The sequence below is a fragment of the Rhineura floridana genome, chromosome 15, assembly GCF_030035675.1.
Source record: "Rhineura floridana isolate rRhiFlo1 chromosome 15, rRhiFlo1.hap2, whole genome shotgun sequence".
In the NCBI taxonomy this organism is placed as follows: domain Eukaryota; kingdom Metazoa; phylum Chordata; class Lepidosauria; order Squamata; family Rhineuridae; genus Rhineura; species Rhineura floridana.
Genome location: NC_084494.1, coordinates 5,512,179 through 5,524,699, shown reverse-complemented (window position 1 = coordinate 5,524,699; position 12,521 = coordinate 5,512,179). Strand labels below are relative to the sequence as shown.

The 12,521-nt window shown below is 41.2% G+C and overlaps 1 protein-coding gene across 4 annotated transcripts in view; it reads right to left on the bottom strand.

Moving 5' to 3' along the window:
- Window positions 1–9,019, bottom strand: part of LCK (LCK proto-oncogene, Src family tyrosine kinase) — a 63,123-nt gene extending 54,104 nt beyond the window's left edge. The window contains exons 1-2 of one of the 4 annotated variants that reach the window (XM_061596861.1): window positions 8,824–9,019; window positions 641–727 (exon numbers count right to left, since the gene is read on the bottom strand). The gene's annotated coding sequence lies outside the window, so the exon portion shown is untranslated. Of the gene's footprint in view, window positions 1–640; window positions 728–1,405; window positions 1,453–4,493; window positions 4,527–8,823 lie in introns of those variants that run through there. The other 3 variants (XM_061596860.1, XM_061596862.1, XM_061596863.1) reach the window with 3 other exon arrangements.
- Window positions 9,020–12,521: the final 3,502 nt, after the last annotated feature.

The following is a 12,521-nucleotide window of genomic DNA, read 5'->3' as shown; positions in this document are numbered from 1 at the left end:
GGGGCCACTGTCTGCTGACCAAGAGTGCTTTAAAAGAGTGTCTTTTTAACTAGCTTTATGGTCCTGCTTGCAGGTTTCCCATGGGCATCAGGTTAGCCCCTGTAAGAATAGGATGCTGGACTAGATGGGCCACTGGGCTGATCTAGCAGGCTTTTCTTATGTTCTTATGTTTCTTGCAAAAAGGTGAAGTGCAGCTGTATTTTATCCAAATAAGATGTAATTCTCCTTCTTTTAATCACATCTCCAATTCCCTTAATGTTTGAAGTTACAACTTTTAAATCAGCCATTTTCAAAAATCAAAATGAGCATTCAACCACCATCCACAATCTCTCTTCCTATAACATGTTTCAGTTCTGAATCAGTGTCAAGCCTGACCATATCATTTTTTTAAAAAATAACAAAAAACAGTCCAGCAACGTCTAGAAACACAATAGGTGTTTGACCAACCTAGTGGGTCCGTTTGTCCAACGGGACCTTCTGCACATGTTAAGGTGGGAAACCCCGCCTTAACCAACATCAAGACAAATATTAAGTCTGGGAACATATTAAACCATATATTTCCCATGGAGAGTACTTCATATAACACAACAAAATGTAGATGAAGACTCCAGGACATCAGTAAAGTTTATAGATAACTCACAGTTCCATCAAACAGGAGCCCAAGACAATATTAGAAATGAAGAGTCAACTCTTGCAAATATAGAGATCAGCATGGGGCTCTGCATCACTGCCAAAAATATAAAGAAAAGTGCCAATATTCAGTAGAATTTTGTAGATTTAGGATGCAAGTATCTGCCTGAGGTCATAGTTTGGTCATTCTGGCTCACTTGCATTCGCATTTTCCAGGAATGTTGACCATGAGAGACCTCATCCCAGCTGCCATCAGAAAGTTATTCAGTCTCATCTGTACCACCTTTAGTCAATTCAAATTAATAATAATTAATAATAAATAATAAATTCTGACCTTTATTCAAATTAATAATAATTAATAATAAATAATAAATTCTGACTGGCCTGCCTCAGGTGGCAAATCTAACCCCAAAGCTGCTAGCAGCTCCACTGGTTCACCATTGGTTCACCACCATCATTGGTTCACTACCATCATTGGTTTACCATTGGTTCACCACCATCAATTCCATTATCCCTCTCATGACAACAAGCCAAACCAGCAACCCCTATCTGTATAGAATCTCTACCTCTTGAAGTTTGCTGGTGTATGGCTTCAAATCTCTGCGTTTCGCAACATTTTACAGGCAAGATCCTGCAGCACAATTATCGGCTGGTCATCATGAGATACATCCCATACATCTTGAAGTTACCTCCAGATCTTCTCCTTTTTAAAGTGCACAAAACACAATACAATATCCCAAGGACGGGAAGGCTCCCTTGGATTCTGGCCTACTACCTGGTGGGGTCTTTCTAAATCATCCACTGTCAAAACAAGGTCAGGAAGGATCATGATGAACCAGTAACTACAAAGTCCATGATACTGTCTCCCTTGGCCCTCCTAGAAACTGTGCAAACACAGATTTATTCTCAGTGCCTGGTTCTCAGCCTCCTCAGCGCCTGGTTCTCAGCCTCCTCAACCTTGTTCCATATCTTCTTATTTTCCTTTTGCAAAAGTTTAATTTTCCAACTGTGTTCCTCTCCCCCAGTTTTTGCAGAAGCGGCCATTTCAGAGATGCTTCTAATTGTGCGCAAACTCTTCATGTAGGGTACCTTCCCCTTCAAATAGGGCCTCCGCCACCTGCACAGGGGGGATGCACCCTATTGGTTGTAGCCTATCAGGCATCAGTGCTACCCCTGTATCATGGTGTTTTGGCTTAAAGAGATATATGAGAACCCCAGTTTTTGTTTGCCCCAAAACTGCTGACATATCCTCTCATATTCTATTCAGGTTAGAAGTGGGTTGACTGCTGCAGAGTGCTCTGATGGAGACAGATGTGAATGTCTTCACTGGAGCTTTGTGTTCAAGTGGCCATTTCCTAGAATGCCTTTTCCGCCTGTTGTAACACACTTGTAATGTTCTGTGTTGAATGTTGTATGATTTTTAATTGTATTTTTATTGCTTCCTGTATTTTATATGTATATTGCAATTTGAATTCCATAGAATTCAAATTGTAATACAATAAAATTACAATATAAGAAACAAAAGCAATAAAATACACTAAAAAAATCAATATGAATATCTAATGTGATGGATGTGCCACCTTCCATCCCTAACCACAAATCCACACACACACTGTGGACCACCTGAATGAAGTTTGTGGACCACTGGTGGTCCATGGACCACAGTTTGGGAACCCTACTCTAGGGAGTTATGATGTCCTGAAGAGGCAGTGCTCCTCTAATGCAGATTATGAAAAAAAGCATACAGGGAGGTATGTTGCTTTCATGCCCTAGTTGTGGGCTTCCAAATGGCAGCTGGCTAGACACTGTGGTAAATGACACGCTGGATTACATGGGCATTCTTGTACATTTAATGTAGCTAGGCTCTCCTTATGTTTTGACATATCTTTTTAGGGAAAGCCATCTGGATTTTTGCAGAACTGAGTAACAACTGCACATTTTTAATATATTATTTTTCCTTGATATAAGGTAGCGAAAGACAGCCAAGGCAATTGAGTATAATGGGTTGTATTCATCTAAGTCCTACTCAGAGTATACCCACTGAAATTGATGAACCTAAGTTACTCATGTTTATTAACTTCAATGAATCTGCTGAATAGGACTAGCATTTAATGCCATCCAATAAAAGCAAAGCTCTGGGAAAGGCATTTAAAAGGTATATGGCAAATAAAGATTTTCCTTTTTCTTAGGGTTGTAAGAGTAGCCAAAACAAATGGCTAAGCACACTAAAATACTGGGAAAAGAAACTCAGGGGTTCTATCTGGAAAAGAAATCTATGAAACAGCATAATGTAGGTCATTTTTTTCTTCCCACATCTCAACTAGTTTCATCCTATGTAGCCATCATGTTTTTCACAGAGGAAACTGAGACCATTATAGGGTGGTGAGTGTTCAGCTACAGGCTGAACCAAGATCCCATTGATCCAATTTCTGTTTTAAACATGTTGTTGACCTCTAATACTGTTTGTGTTATAGAGCAGGGATTCCCAAACTGTGATCTGCAGACCACTGGTGGTCCATGAGCTTCATTCAGGTGGTCTCTGCTCTCTGGCATATCTGTGGATTTGTGGTTGAAGAGGAGAGATGGCACATCCATCACATGAAATATATTGATATTGATTTTTAATTGATTATTTATTTATTGCATTTGTATACCGCCCCATAGCCAAAGCTGTCTGGGCAGTTTACAACATTATTATTGTTTATATGATATTTAATGTGTTAGAATTTGAATTATATATACAAGAAACAAAAGAGGCAATAAAATACAATTAAAAATCATGCATCATCTAGCACAGCACTTTACAATGGCTACAACAGGCAGAAAAATCATTAAGTGGTCTGCCAAGACCCACAGGATTTTCAAGTGGTCCGTGGGGAAAAAAGGTTGGGAACCACTATTATAGAGCATTTAGACATGTGAATGCTTAAGAGTGTTTTTGCTTGCTCATGGATGGAAGTCAATCATTGCATAAGCATGACCTTTAACAGGTCTCATGCTATTTAAGCGCCTCAGAGTACGTGGATGGATTCCCAAACCCTGGAAATTTACTCCATCACACACCATTGGGCTTCCTAGAGCAGCTCTGGTTGATCAGTGGCTGGTAGTTCTTAAAAAAGAAACCCCCCTTGTGTGGATCTGTGGATGCATGCCTGATTGGTGCAGGCAGTGCAGGAGTGGGGGGGGGAAGGGAAATGCAGATCAATTTACAGCTTTTAGGTAGGGATGTGGTGAAATTTTGCAAAATTCAAATTTGACACCAGATTTCCTATTTGCTCTTTTTGCTCTTTTTTTGTCCTCATGGATTGGGTTTTTTCCTAATGGTTTTCCACGGCTGAAATGGATTTTTTTGCTTAAAAATATAGATATCGATATTTTCCTCAAAATAGTGATATTGACATTGATATTTCCATCAAAATATCTGTATTAATATTGATATTTCATTTAAAAGACTGATATTTTTTAAAAAATATGAAAAATATATATTTAAAAAAACATCGATATTTATGTGGGAAAAATCCCAAACCGGTATTTATGGCAAATAATAAACATTGATCCCTGATGAAGCAGTACCGGAAGGAAGTCTGACGGAGCAAAAATTGAACTGGCACCGAAATGCAGATCCCATCCCTGCTTTTAAGCAACTGAATCTGGTTCCTCGTGGGTTAATCCGAACCCTCGAGACCCAGAGCGGCGTCACACGCAAGGAGAGATGAAGGGTGGAGTCCGTTACAGAGAGCAGGAGGACTTTGGATAAATGTAATGCGTGCATTGGTCAGGATCAGATTACAAAAGCCTCTCTTCCACTTTCTGTTCTGTTAATATATATATATATATAAATGCCGAGGGGAACAGCCCCTCACCAAGGATCCAAGGAGCGACAGAGTTCTTTGGAGAGACGGGTGCAGTTTTTCCTTTCCCCCATGCAAATCAATGTCGATTGTGATGGCTTTTAAATAAGATTTTGAAACGTTAGTACTATAGCATTCTTTCTTTAAGTGCTATTGCAGAAATATTTTAATTTTAAAAATATATATAGCCATACTGGCATTTTAGCACGAATTTAAATATTAATTTTCAATAAATAAATAAGGTTGATAAAATGGTACTGATTGGAAAGGTCATGGTGAAAATGTGTTGCGTGGCTAGCCTGCCATAAATCAGCACTCATGTAGAAATGATGCCTCTTAAAAATACTGGAAAGTAGCGCAAAGGGAATAATGCAGGGGCACTTCCAGAAAACCGTTTAACTGAGCATTTATCCTGATTTGCTTGTGCAAAGCTTGCACGGAGGTTATACAGCATCCACTGCTTATTGAGCATTTACTTTGATTTGTTTGTACAAGAGTTATGCAGTGTCTGCTATTTATTGAGCATTCATCCTTTGTGTATGTGTTGTTTAGTTTCATTTTCTTCAAGAAATACCAACATAAAAAGAACATACAACACACAGGTACTAAGTTGTTGTGACATGTTTCATATCAGTAAAATACAATGCCCAGCATTCATCCTGATTTGTTTGCACGGAGACTATAACTTCCTGTGAATTGAATGTTTTCCCACACTTTCTAGTGAATAGTCTTGTCATTTTCCTTGCAGCAAAAAGTCCTTTTTTAAAAAAAAGTGGATTTGCTGCACAAGAGTTCTAAAGCACTTTAATCTGCTTTAATTGTGCAAACCTAAATTTGCTGGTATGCGACTAAATCCCTCCCACAAAACAGTGAATTTGGAATGGCCCCTGCTGTGGGGCAGACAAGGGTGTAGTCGTCCGGGGTCTCAGAGAGTCTTAGACCCCTTACCGTTTTGGGAGCAGGGTCCCTTTGCATCCAGCATCCTATGAGCCAATCAGCATGAAAAGGGAGTGTGTTAGCCACTGAGACGAGTCTTCTCATATGCTTCCTTGTCCTTTCCTCATGACTGGAGGCAATCAGAGTGAAAGGAGGTGAGTCAGCTACTGAGAATACTCTTCTCAGTAGCCAACCCTCTCCCCTTTCATGTTTATTGGCTTCTGGGGACATATGTTGTTGTGAAAGATAGCATTAACAAGGATCTCATTCTAAACCCAGCAGCAAAAAAGGGGTGTGGCTGTGACTATCATGAAGGGACCCTGCACTTCTGAATTTGCAGCTGCACTACTGGTGGCAGACATTGCATTCTCTTTTCTTCAGAGCTGAACTTTTTGCAGTCTGTGAAAAGACAGAAGAAGCATAGAGAAAACACCAGAGGGCAATTGTTGGATGCCCATAAAAACTAAGTGAATGAAGAATTAAATGCCTAGTGTTTGAAAGCACCCTCTCACAACAAAATACACATAAACTGTGGGAGGTATTGAAAACCCCAGACTAGAAAATCTAATCCTTTCCAACATGATGCCCAATTTCTTCTTTGCATAAAATCTCATGATTGCAAAATATGTGGGAGGAAACTTGTGCTACCCATGATTCAAATGTTGACAGCTAAGCAATCTTTTTTTTTACACAAGGCAGAAATTGAAAGTGTAGGAAGGTTTGAAAATACTAAAAAAGAAAACCCACTAGTCTAAAACAGATTTATAGACTATCACTGCATGTTCCTCCTTGAACTCTAACAGTGCTTGTTCCTGAAGGATTAGGCCAATTATTGATGGAAGCAAAGGTTCACTCTTCCATTTTTTAGTACAGATTTTTTTATTTTGGTAGTGGAACAGAATAGATTACCATACTTATGTACTGGAGAGCAAATCCAGAAGTGTGGAAACAAACTTTCAACACTGGAGGCATTGACAGAATAACATGTTGTAGTTTTTAATTTGATTATTTAATTATAAAAACTCCTCCAGTAGTCAAGTTCAAGGACAAAAATACAACTAAAAATATGTTTAACCCCCTGGCTACTGCAGGGAAGAAGAATCTCAATTACATGTACACACAGGATTGGGTCCTTAAACCTCCAGGATTGGATCCTTGATCAGCAGGAGATGGCAGTTATTAGGATTACAATATGGATACCAGAGATTTGTTAAACTACCAATGATTTTGAAGAATGGCTGTCAGACTTAGTCTACTTTTTTATACTAGGCATTTAAAACCTTAATTATTTCAGTCCATGTGATCAAAGGTATTGGAAGGTCAATATCAAAAAAATAAGTTCAGAGCTGATGTTTGTGGTGCTGGGCAAATTAAAGATCTACCACATTTCCCTTTTATCAGGATTTAAGGGGAAACTGAATGATGCCTACCCTAAATATAGAGCTTGGAAAAGTTACTTTTTTGAACTACAACTCCCATCAGCCCAATTCAGTGGCCATGCTAGCTGGGGCTGATTGGAGTTGTAGTTTAAAAAAGTAACTTTTCCAAGCTCTGTATTTATCACTCTTTGTTGGGAAATATTTTAATTCTTTTGCAGGAAAAAACTGAAATATATATAGCTTGTGTTTCTTATGAATCTGCAAAAGTGAGGCTTTACATATAAATTAAACCTAGAGTATACATTTTGTATGTTTTAATTTTGGAAAGTAGGGTAGACTCTCTCTCTCTAAATATGGCTTATGGCTTGTGCAACCAAGATTTTGATTGAGTGATGAAGTCAAACAGGAGTAGGTCATCACTTCCTTGAGAAACACCTCAAACGTTTGTGAAAAATAAACAAAATGGCCCCTCCTTTTATGCAATTCTACACCATCCTCTGCTGGGTTGCCACTTTACTTCCTGACAGAGCCTGTGCCTTTAACAGCTGTGTAACAGGCATAAATCCAACCTTTCCCTGTCTTTGCAGTCTCCAAAATTGTGCCCATTGAATGTCCGTGATGCTGGTAGAAGCCACGGAAGGTCTGGCAGGAAAATGGTGCCAATCTTGGCATGTAAGCGTACATCAAGAAAAAGAAAGTTTTGCCTATTTTGCTTAAAATGCCACAATTGGTTTTGTTTTGTTAAAGTTCCAAATCCTGAAATGATATTTTATGGTTGAAGTTTCAGCACCCCCAATAATAACTACAACAGAAGGATGTGTGTACAGGCAATAATGACTGTCTTTCTCCTATTTCCAAATCTCTGAAGCCCTGCCACAATCCAAACAGGGTGGACTTGTGTCCTACTTTATAGAGGACAGTCCTCTGTTTGAAGGTGTCCTCTATTTGAAGAGCTGTCAGGTCCACATCCAGTTTAAAGATCACAAATGGTATGAAAGGAAAGCAGGTGGATTGACTTGGAGTTCCCCATCCACACCTGGACAGCAGACTGAGCAGGTACACACAGCTCACCTGGTCACAGTCTTCCCCACTGTGATGAGGTGTGCTGTTTTTCTGTTTAATTATATGTACATCAATTAGCATATGCCAATTTCATGCCAACAAGTGTTATTTTTTGTCCTTTCTTGGTGATGCATTTCCTCTTTTTCGGCAACACATAAGTGATCACTCTAGATGATCCCAGAATTATTAACTTGGCCAAATGCACCAGAAAATGAGTTATTTGCATTTGCAGTGACAGTCTTTTACTAATAAACAGGAAATCAGGTTGGACGAGGAGATGCAAAAATGGTGCAGTAGTTACAACTAGTATTTTTATCCTCCCCAGTGTTTTCCTCCATCTCTTGCTCTATCTTGTTCTCTTTTTGTTTTCACTTACGTCTCTATTGTGTTCCTTGTGGATGTCTAATTTGTGTAGCACATATTGTATTTATGTGTCACAATATGTAATATTTGAAATTTGTTTAATAATTGTATAAACATCACACACACACATCTATATCTATATTCTTAACGGGAGAAAAGGGGATTGCAATTTTAAAGCTTCTGTCTCTCATTTTAAACTCCTATTTTTCCATTATTCTTTTAAATTTAAAGCCTGCTTTTCAACCTACAGGGCCCCAAACCACCTATCAAGGGGAAAGAAAGTTCAGTACAAATACGAAAATAAAGCAATAAAACCATCACATCAAAGAAACATTAACAGCAGGGGATAATATAATGCCTCAGCCACTTGTACCTGAAAGGCCTGACAACTCCCACCGACCCACCCCAAGAAAATGGTTCACTGTCCACAAGAGCAAACAGAATGAACTCGGCATTTGGCAGGTCTCCCTTGGGAGGGAATTCCATGAAAATTGTGTGTGTGTGTGAGACAACTTTTGCCTAGGGTTGAGAAATCTATGGGGCCACCTTGTTCTTGCTCACGTCCCACCTTTCAAGGACCATATTTGTCCTCCATCACTTACCTGTTTGCAGGGATATTGGAAACTTGCTTCTCTCTGGTTCCCACAAATTGAAAGGGAGGGAAATGGCTTCCTCATCACATTTGACACTGAATCCTAGTTTGTCTAGAGTGCAGACAGCTCTTTCCACATCAGGAGGTCACAAACACACATCCCCTCCTTCTCTCTCTCTTGCCACCTTCCCTGCCGATTTCCTGCCTTCTGAGCGCTTTTGCACAGACAGCTCTTGAAGCTTGTTCTCAGCACTTAACTTGACCACAAAAAGTTCCAAAGCTGCTTAGAAAACGCGAAGGTTTCCTGCCACCTTCAAACTCCTCCCTCCTGTAATGCTGGATGGTGCCACTGGCACCACGTTATGTGGATCTTTGCATGTTTGACACAGACAACTCCTCTCCAGCCCCAGGGGACCTCTGTGAGGTGCAGGATTAGTTCAACTGGTGATCTTGTGAATGTTTCCATGTTTCTGTATAACAGCCGTTTCGGATTCTGAGCCAACGTAGGGTAGCGGACACAGACTTGGACCTCAGTTCAAATCCCCACTTGGCAAGTTGCTCACTGGGCCATTGTGGGCCAGTTCTCTCAACCTTGCCCACTGAATATAGGGTCACCAGGTTCCTGGTGAGGGCAATGGTTGATAGCTGGCCAGTCAGGGAACGATCCTGGCTATGCCCAGTTCCTCAGAGGTGAAGCTGGATAGACGTGGGGGCACAGTGAATCACAAAAGCTCTCAGGCCAAGCAAAGCCAGTGTTTAGAGTGGTGGCCTAGGGCCTTGGAGACCCAGATTCAAATCCCCACAAAACCAGAAAGCACACGGAGTGCCCTTGGGCCAGTCACTGTCTCGCAGCCTAACCTACCTCACAGGGTTGTTAGGATAAAATGGAGAGAACCATGTACTGGTTTGTAATTTTAGCTTATAATGTTTATTTTGACCTGTTGATTTTATTTCTATTTTCATTTTAAATTTGTTTTTAGCTTTGACTGATGGTTTTAATGTATGTTTAATATTCTTTGTAAACTGCTTAGAGGTTTTATTTATAATTAAGTGGTATACAAATTCTGTTCAAGAAAATAAATAAAAATGTATGCCACTTTGAACTCTTTGGATGAAAGGTAGGATACAAATGTAATTAATTTAATCAGCCTGATCCCCCCCCCCTCGCTTATGGCTTTTCACGCTGGTATATCTTTACTAGATTTACATGAAGACATGCCTTTTAAATTAGGCTTTTCAGACTGAGTAAGCTGTTAACAGAATTATGATCACCACTGTGGTCACTGCTGTTATGTCTATTGATGTGGAGTTAATGGTTTTAACTGTGAGCTGTGTTTTAAAGGGGCTTTATTTACCGTTAATCTATATATACTGGTTTTTGTTATTGTTTTGGTCATACATGTTTGTAAACCCTCCTCAGATCTCATGTGATGAAGGGCAGGTTAAAAATGGAATGGATGGAAAATAAATAATATATATTACTATTTAAGTTACAGGCTCTAACCCTCTGAAATTTCAGGTCAAACTCTAACACCTTGGGGTTACCCAGTTCCCACAGGGTTGCAGTCTTGATAAAAATGGGATAGCCCCCTCTCTGCTGCTCTGAGCTCCTTGGAGGTGGGTGGGTGAGTGGGTGCAGGAAATCCCTAGGACTGGGGAACATGAGCATCACCAACAACAAGCAAGCCAACATCATGGATAATTGTACTTTTTCACAACAGCTGATCCATCGAGTTGCCCAACCACAGTTCTTAAGACTGCGTAGGACTGTGCTGGGCTTTTTCTGTCTACCTACCCATAGGCTGGTTGGGAGGGAGAGATTGATGGGGAGGGGCCTGGATTGAGTAGCTAGCCCAAAACAAGCCAAGAGGGCCAGAAAAGCCAACAATGTAAAGAAAGAAAAGGGATCAGAGAAAGAGGGTGTCTTTTCATTCCAAAGGCAAAGGGCAGGTAAGGTGAATCATGAATGTGCCCGGGGTTTCTTTTCCATTGTTGTTGCAGGCATTCTTGCCCGGCCTACCCTTTCAGCTTACTAAAAGAACCACAAAAGCTTTGTTTGCCGTTTGGGAGAGGAGTCATGAACATCAAGGCCTGCCAGCGAGCAATGGGGGTGGTCAGGAAACTCTGTGTGAGTGCGTAAGAGAGAAACAAGAGTGAGGAGACAGAGAGAGGCGTCGACACCACACACACACACACACACACACACACACACACACACACACACACGGGAGAGAGCCCACTGAAGAAGTGACGGCAGATGTCTTCCTATCAGAACTACTTACAGATTTTTTTTTTTAAAGAAAGCACAAGGCCTTTGTGGCACCTTCTTACAGATGCATGCATTGTATTTGAAGAGTGTGAGTGTTGTTGGCGGGTCGTCTTCATCAGGTGATAGTGCCCAGGTCCTGCGTTTGGTGCCAACTTGCAGAGGTCCTGCTTTCGGGTTTCTCGTCCTCACCTGGTTGGCCACTGTGAGAACAGGATGCTGGATTAGATGGCCCCTCTTTGGCCTGATCCAGCAACAGGGCTCTGCTTAACATCTTTATGCTCTTATGATAAAGCAAAACGTAGTCTGTTAAAGCCCACACTCTTAACATGGAATCTATTTATCTTGAATAAAGTGCTACAAATATGAGTTTCATCAAACACATGTGCGCACGCATGCACACACACACACACACAATCAATACAAATACGCAACAGCAACGTTTTAGCCAGAATCATCACTACCACAGTTATGTGTAGCCTGACCCTGAGCCAGGGCCTTTTCAAACCTCTGGGAGGCACACTGAAATAATAGAATCATAGAGTTGGAAGGGGCCTCTAAGGCCATTGAGTCCAACCCCCTGCTCAATGCAGGAATCCAACATAAAGCATCACTGAAAGGTGCCTGTCCAGCTGCCTCTTGGGTACCTCCATGGTTGGGGAGCCCATGAGCTCCCTGGGTAACTGGTTTTATTATCATACCACTCTAACAGGAAGTATTTCCTGATGTTCAACTGAAATCCAGCTTCTTGTAACTTGAGCCCATTATTCTGTGTCCTGCACTCTGGGATGATTTCCTGGCCCTCCTCTGTGAGGCAGCCTGTCAAGTACTTGAACAGTGCTGTCACAGCTCCCCTCAGTCCTCTCTTCTCGAGGCTAGAGGCAGACACATCCTACCTTTTGTTTTAAGGGCTACTTTTAGAGCATGTAAGAGGTAAGAACCAAAGCAGAGGAGCTGCGCAACAGCCCTGATCAGATATCCCAATCCAATATTGTGTCCCCCCCTTCAAAGCTGTCTTGGGAGGCATCAAATATGATTGGACCAGCAGCTCTAGGAGAGGGGGGATGTTTAACCCTTTCACTTTGCACTGTTTCCCTGATTTAAACCACTACCTTTGAAGCAATTGGCTGCTTTGTTGAAAACAGAAAGGTACCTCTGTCATGCCCGTCTACAGTCCCAGCAGGGCTAACCAAAGCTTCAGGAGAAGGGATGTATGTAGATCAGGGACATGGGGAATGTATTTGGATCAGGGGAAAGGACTAGACCACACCTCTGCTTCAAATCCAGATTCTCCCAATTGTTTGGCTATAAGAATGGCGCCCAGCCGCCTGGTTCCAAATGAGTCAGTTTTCTGAGTGTGCCTCATCATCAATGCCAGCCTTCCTGGCTTTAGTATGAGCTAGCTCCTGCCCTCTCCTGCCTTGCCCTCGCACACGCTGCTT